This window comes from Chiloscyllium plagiosum, unplaced genomic scaffold (genome assembly GCF_037043375.1).
Source record: "Chiloscyllium plagiosum isolate Xiang-an unplaced genomic scaffold, Cpla_swu_hap1 HiC_scaffold_7, whole genome shotgun sequence".
Taxonomy (NCBI): Eukaryota; Metazoa; Chordata; class Chondrichthyes; order Orectolobiformes; family Hemiscylliidae; genus Chiloscyllium; species Chiloscyllium plagiosum.
In genome coordinates, this window is record NW_028270145.1 from 103,543,098 (window position 1) to 103,550,635 (window position 7,538).

Genomic DNA, 7,538 nt, shown 5'->3' on the forward strand with positions numbered 1-7,538 from the left:
GGTGTGTAGTGGATTGGGGTGTGTTACAGAGATAGGGAGGGATGTAGGGGCTGAAGGGGGTGACAGAGATAGGGAGGGGGTGTCCAGGTAGGAGGAGGTGACAGAGTTAGTGAGTGGGTGTAGATGCTGGAGGGCGTTACAGACATAGGGAGTGGGGTGTAGATGCTGGAGGGGGTTACAGAGATAGCGAGGGGGGTATAGGTGCTGGAGAAGGTTACAGAGATAGGGATGGCCATTGAGTCTGCAGGGTCAGCTCCTATGTTCGATCATGTCTGACGCTGTGCGTGTCCCCCACTCTCTTTCCTTCCCCACCCCCATAACCCTTGACCCCGTGACTAACCAGGACCCTCTCTCTCCCTCCCTCTCTCTTGCTCTGTCCCTCTCTCTCCCTCCCTCTCTCTCTCCCTCTGTCCCTCTCTCTCTCCCTCTCTCTCTCTCCCTCTCTCTCTCTCCCTCTCTCCCTCCCTCTCTCTTGCTCTGTCCCTCTCTCTCCCTCCCTCTCTCTCTCCCTCTTCCTCTGTCCCTCTCTCTCCCTCTCTCTCTCTCCCTCTCCCTCTCTGTCTGTGTGTCTCTCTCTCTCTGCCTCTCTCTTCCTCTCACTTTCTCTCTCCCCCACCCCCTCTCTCTCTCTCTTTCTCTCTCTCTCTCTCCCTCTCTCTCTGTCTGCAGTGAGGGGCTGGATCCTCCCAGAGATTAAAAACAAATTGTTTACATCGAGAGTCTCTCAGGAAGGAAGCTTCCGGAAGGTCATCTCAACATGGAGCTTTACAGAGAGGGGTGTGGGAGATGGGGGTAAGGGGGTGGGAGATGGGAGTAAGAGGGGGGAGGGGGTGGGAGATGGGGGTGAGAGGGGGTACAGGGGGGAGGGGGTGGGAGATGGGGCTAAGAGGGGGGCACGGGGGGGACAGAGGATTGTGTGAGAGAGAATGTGAAAGAGAGAGAAAAGGGGGAAATGTGTGGGGGGGAATGGGGGTGAGAGAGGGAATGAGAGAGAGGGGGGAGAGAGCAAGAGGGACGATGTAAGTGACGGAGGGAGTGAGAGAGAGGAAATGGGGTGAGGGAGAGCTCCTCTCTTCCCCCCCCCCCCACCCCTCACCGTGTCTTTCACTCTCCCTCCCCCACTCTCTCCTCCCCTCCCCCCACTCTCTCTCTCTAACACGTTACTGCCTTGCTCTAGCCTCCCACTCTGGATTGCCTCAATTTTGGAAGTTGCAGCCAATAAGAGACAGAATCGAAGTAGGAGACACGAGGTCTATCGGCTGATTGGACGGAGACTGGTACGGCTGACTGACCCACCCTGACCCCGACCCCCGAACCCCAAATTACGCACAGACCCTAAACTCTGACCACTGAACACCGAAACTGTACCCCAACCCTATATTCTGACCCCAAAACACCTAAAATGCACCCTGACCCCTGAACCCCAAATTTCACCCTAACCCTGAACTCTGACCCCTCAACCCCCAAACCGCACCCTAACCCCTGGACCTCAAACTACACACTGAGCCTAAACTCTGACCCCGAGCCACAACACCACACCCTGACCCCAAACTCTGACCCCTGAACCCCTAAAAACCACCCAGACTCTAAACCCTGAACCCAAAAACCACACCCTGACCTCATATTCTGACCCCTGAACCCCTAAAATGCACCCTGACCCCCAAACTACACCAGACCCTAAACTCTTAACCCTGAACCCCCTAACCACACCCTCACCACGTTCTCTGACCCCTGAACCCCTAAAACACATCCTGACCCCAAACCCCAAACTACACCAGACCCTAAACTCTGATCCCTGAGCCCCCAAACTGCACCCTGACCCCATAATCTGACCTCTGAAACCCCAAACCACACCCTGACCCCATACTCTGACCCCTGAACCCCTAAAGATCACCCAGACCCCCGAACCACAGACTACACCTAGACCCTAAACCCTGAACCCCAAAACTGCACCCTGACCCCATACTCTGACCCCTGAACCCTAAAACGCATCCTGACCCCAAACCCCAAACTACACCCAGACCCTAAACTCTGACCCCTGAGCCCCCAAACCACACCCTGACCCCATAATCTGACCCCTGAAACCCCAAACCGCACACTGACCCCATTCTCTGACCCCTGAACCCCTAAAACGCACCCTGACCCCCCGAACACCAAACAGCACCCAGACCCTAAACTCTTAACCCTGAACCCCCAATCCGCACGCTGACCACGTTCTCTGACCCCTGAACCCCTAAAACACATCCTGACCCCGAACCCCAAACTACACCAGACCCTAAACTCTGACCCCTGAGCCCCCAAACTGCACCCTGACCCCATAGTCTGACCTCTGAAACCCCAAACCACACCCTGACCCCATACTCTGACCCCTGAACCCCTAAAGATCACCCAGACCCCCGAATCACAGACTACACCTAGACCCTAAACCCTGAACCCCAAAACCGCACCCTGACCCCATACTCTGACCCCTGGACCCTAAAACGCATCCTGACCCCAAACCCCAAACTACACCCAGACCCTAAACTCTGACCCCTGAGCCCCCAAACCACACTCTGACCCCATAATCTGACCCCTGAAACCCCAAACCGCACACTGACCCCATTCTCTGAGCCCTGAACCCCTAAAACGCACCCTGACCCCCCGAACACCAAACAGCACCCAGACCCTAAACTCTTAAGCCTGAACCCCCAATCCGCACCCTGACCCCATTCTCTGACCCCTGAACTCCTAAAACGCATCCTGACCCCAAACCCCAAACTACACCCAGACCCTAAACTCTGACCCTTGAGCCCCCAAACCGCACGCTGACCCCATACCCTCACCCCTGAACCCCCAAACTGCACCTGACCCCGATCCCCCAAAATGCACCCTCACCCCTGAACTCACAAACTACACTTTGACCCCGAACTCTGACCCCCAAAACCCAAACTACATCCAGACCATAAACTCTGAACCATGAACCCCTAAACCGCACCCTGACCCCATACTCTGACCCCTGAACATCTAAAACGCACCCTGACCCTGAAACGCAAAGTACACCCTGACTCCAAACTCTGACCCCTGAACTCCAAACCACACCCTAACCCCCCAAAGCCCAAACTACAACCTGACCCTGAGTCCTGACACCTGAAACCCCAAACTACACCCTGACCCCTGAACCCACAAACTACACTCTGGCCCTGACCTCTGACCCCTCAACCCCAAACCACACCTTGACCCCATACTCTGACCCCTGAACCCTAAAACTGCACCCTGACCCCATAATCTGATCCCTGAACCCCTAAAACGTACCCTGACCCCCCAAACACCAAACAGCACCCAGACCCTAAACTCTTAACCCTGAATCCCCAAACGACACCCTGACCCCATAATCTGACCCCTGAAACTCCAAACTGAACACTGATCCCATTCTCTGACCCTTGAACCCCTAAAATACATCCTGAGCCCGAACCCCAAACTACACCCAGACCATACACTCTGACCCCTGAGCCCCCAAACCACACCCTGACCGCATACTCTGACCCCTTAATCCACAAACTGCACTCTGACCCCATACTCTGACGCCTGAACCCCCAAACCGCATCCAACCCCCTGGGCGGCATGGTGGCACAGTGGTTAGCACTGCTGCCTCACAGTGCCGGAGACCCGGGTTCAATTCCCGCCTCAGGCGACTGACTGTGTGGAGTTTGCACGTTCTCCCCGTGTCTGCGTGGGTTTCCTCCGGGTGCTCCGGTTTCCTCCCACAGTCCAAAGATGTGCAGGTCAGGTGAATTGGCTATGCTAAATTGCCCGTAGTGTTAGGTAAGGGGTAAATGTAGGGGTATGGGTGGGTTGCGCTTCGGCGGGTCGGTGTGGACATGTTGGGCCGAAGGGCCTGTTTCCACACTGTAATCTAATCTAATCTAATCTATTAAAAAACTCCAAAAATGCATCCTGACCCCTGAACCCCCAAACTCCACCCTGAGCCCTGAACTCTGACCCCTGAACTGGCAAACTGCACCCTGAACCTACGAACTACTCCCTGACCCTGAACCCACAAACTGCACCCTGACCCTGAACTCTGACCCCTGAACCCCAAATCATACCCTGACCCTTAAACCCACAAACTATACCCTGACCCCAAAATCTGACCCCTGAACCGCAAACCGCACCCTGACCCATGAACCCACAAATTACACTCTGACCCTGAACTCTGACCCCTCAACCCCAAACCACACCTCGACCCCGAATCCTGACCCCGAACCTCCAAACTACACCCTGAACTCTGACCCCTGAACCCTGACCCCTGAACCCCCAAACCACACCTTGAATCCTGAACCTACAAACTACACCCTGACCCTTATCTCTGACCCCTGAACCCCAAACCACACCCTGACCCCTAAACGCTCAAACTACACTCTAAACCTGAGCTCTGACCCCCAAACTCCCATCTGCACTCTGACCCTGAACTGTGACCCCCGAACCCCCAAACCACACCCGAACCTGAATGCTGACCCCTGAACCCTCAAACCACATCTTGACCCCGAACTCTAAAACTGCACTCTGACCCCTGAACCCCAAAACCGGTGCGCAGACTGCTGAACCCGGAAAATACCCCTTGAACTCTGACCCCTGTCTCTCTCTTTCTCTCTCTCTCTTCCCTGGGCAGCGGAAAGCCGGGATCGGACTGTGCCATTCCAGATGGCCCACCTACGTCTACCCCCTGGAGCTGAAGATGGCCGTGAGAGAGACGTTTCCCGGGGAAATCCGGGATTTCCCAGACCCCCAGCACAGCAGGGTGGGGTTCAGCTGGGGTGGGGAGACCTGACACACTCCTGCTTACATAAGCCCCCTGAGCTCCATCCCCTCAGCCTTCCCCTCCCCCACCGACAGTCCCAATGATTGTCCAGAACTCCACCGTTCTGAGGCGACTATTGGAGTGCGGCTATTCACCCACAGTGTGCATTGCAGGGTCCCCCCCAATCAGAGCCCAATTACCGGGGTAACTGTGGGGGGAATCGCCCAATCAGAGCTTTCCCCTCCCACCCCCACACACACCGTCACACAGAGAGAAACCCCTTTTAGCCCAGGGATCACTGGGCAGGGATCAGAGCAGAGGAAAGCTCCCTCTACACTGTTCCCCCCCCCCGCCCCCCATCCAAGGGACAGTATGGGGTTAGATACAGAGCAAAGATCCCTCTACACCATCAACCCATCAAACACTCCTAGGGACAGGGAGAGGACGAGATTGGATACAGGGTCAAGCTCCCTCTGCACTGTCCTCAGGACAGGGAGAGCCCGGGGTTGGATACAGGATAAAGCTGCCTCGACACTGTCCCCAGGACAGGGAGAGCCGGGGGCTGGGTACAGGATGAAGCTCCCTCTACCCTCTCAGTGTGGGTGCTGTAAGTTGCTGACGGACCAGGTGAGGGGTGGGGGATTAGGGGGGAGGGGCATATTCTGAGAGGTTTCCTCCTTGACCCTTCTTGTGACCCTCTCCCAAGGTCATACACGTGACATTGGAGGATCTGTGGGGATTGGAGACTGAGCTGAGGGACTGATCAGGGATCATCCAGCAGGGATCCACCAATCAGAACATCCATCAGGGATCCACCAATCAGAACATCCATCAGAGAACTACCAATGAGAACATCCAACAGTGATATACCAATCAGAACTAGCATCACGGATCTACCAATCAGAACATCCATCAGGGATCGACCAATCAGAATTTGCATCTGGAATCTACCAATCTGAACATCCATCAGGGAACATTGTCAGGAATAAACAGATTGAACATAAACAGATTGTACATTGACTTAGTCTGTAATTAACCAATTAGAACAAGTATCGCCCAGACAGGGGATCCACCAATGAGGTTTGCAGATGTTGTAAGATCCAATTGGATCTACTCCTTTACCAACCCCTTTACACAGGGGGAACAGCAGGAGGCCATTCAGCCCCTTCCCCAGCTTGTCACACAGGGGAACAGCAGGAGGCCATTCAGCCCATTCTCTCGCTTGTTACACAGGGGAACAGCAGGAGGCCATTCAGCCCCTTACCCAGACTGTTACACGGGGAACAGCAGGAGGCCATTCAGCCCCTTCCCCAGCCTGTTACACAGTGGGAACAGCAGGAGGCCATTTTGCCCAACTGTTTCTGGAGGGTCTCTGAGAGGTTCTAGCCCCCAGGAACTTGGTTTGTTTCCGAACCTTGTTCTGGCCCAGAGAGTTTGTTTGGAAAAGGAGATTCAGGATTCACCTCAAAGGCCAGATCCCAGATCGAGGGAATGCGGTTTCTCCCTGGGGACTATTCCGAGGGGGGAGCAGTCAATAATCAGATCCGTGATTCTCTGTGGGGGGCAGGGGGCGCGAAGGGCTGGATCCCGGGAGAAAGGAGTTCACTGATGGATGGATCCATTCGAGTGAAGAAGAGCGAGGGAGTGATCTGACGGAAACAGACGGGACTCCAAGGGCATGATGGAGAGGGGAGGTGTCGGGAAGATATTCCTACTGGTCTGGGAATTTCGAACTAGGGGGACACCCTTCGAGAATAAGGGGGGGACCCCACTCACCTCAAACTGAGTCTCATCCCAGAGGGTCATGAATATCTAGGAGTCTACAGCCCAGGGAGGTGTCAGAGGCCTAGATTAATGAAAGTGTTTGAAGAGGAGGTGAACAGATTTCTGAAATGTTGGGGAGGGGGGATAGGCGGTGCGCTGAATATGGGGAGGGTGGGAAATGCGGCGCTGGGAGGGAGTAGCTGTCTTGAAAGAGGGATTGGGGCCTAGCGGGTCAGCCTGTTCTCGTGGAGTGATGGGGGGGTGTGGCGCGGTGCTGAGGGGGCTGTTGCTATTTCTCAGTCTGCTCACGTGAAGCAGGAAAATGCCAGGCTTCGCTCTGGGCCTTGTGGAGTTTGCACGTTCTCCCCGTGTCTGCGTGGGTTTCCTCCAGGTGCTCCGGTTTCCTCCCACAGTCCAAAGATGTGCAGGTCAGGTGAATTGGCCATGCTAAATTGCCCGTAGTGTTAGGTAAGGGATAAATGTAGGAATATGGGTGGGTTGCGCTTTGACGGGTCGGTGTGGACTTGTTGGGCCGAAGGGCCTGTTTCCACACTGTAATGTAATCTAATCTAAACATGGTAATCTAATCTTGTGCTGAGTGAGCCACACCGGCCCAGACAGGATTGAGGGAGCAGGCACGCAGGGAGCAGGAAACCACCCCTTCCCTCCCCCGCAGGCTCCCGTTCCAACCTGGAGTAGACAACTCTGGGGAGTTGGCGATGAGACCCAAACACACACATACACACACACACTGAGGGAAGGCCCAGAATCCATTTGGGGCTGAGTTAGGCAGAGCTGGAAATGTGTTGCTGGAAAAGCGCAGCAGGTCAGGCAGCATCCAGGGAACAGGAGAATCGACGTTTCGGGCATAAGCCCTTCTTCAGGCAGACCCAACTCGGCACTCAGTGAGAGGGAGCAGGAAAATCCCAGGCTCCTTCTTGGGCCTAGAGTCGCCAATCCAAGTGAGGGAGAGGGAAGGCCCAGGATCCATTTGGGG

General features: G+C 55.3%; 1 long non-coding RNA gene across 1 annotated transcript; it reads left to right on the forward strand.

The window, feature by feature from the left end:
• Positions 1-572: 572 nt before the first annotated feature.
• On the forward strand, positions 573-5,776 carry LOC148149675 (uncharacterized). Its single transcript, XR_015757559.1, has 4 exons — positions 573-792; positions 1,178-1,277; positions 4,649-4,777; positions 5,484-5,776. It is a non-coding gene; the product is annotated as an uncharacterized LOC148149675 (long non-coding RNA).
• Positions 5,777-7,538: the final 1,762 nt, after the last annotated feature.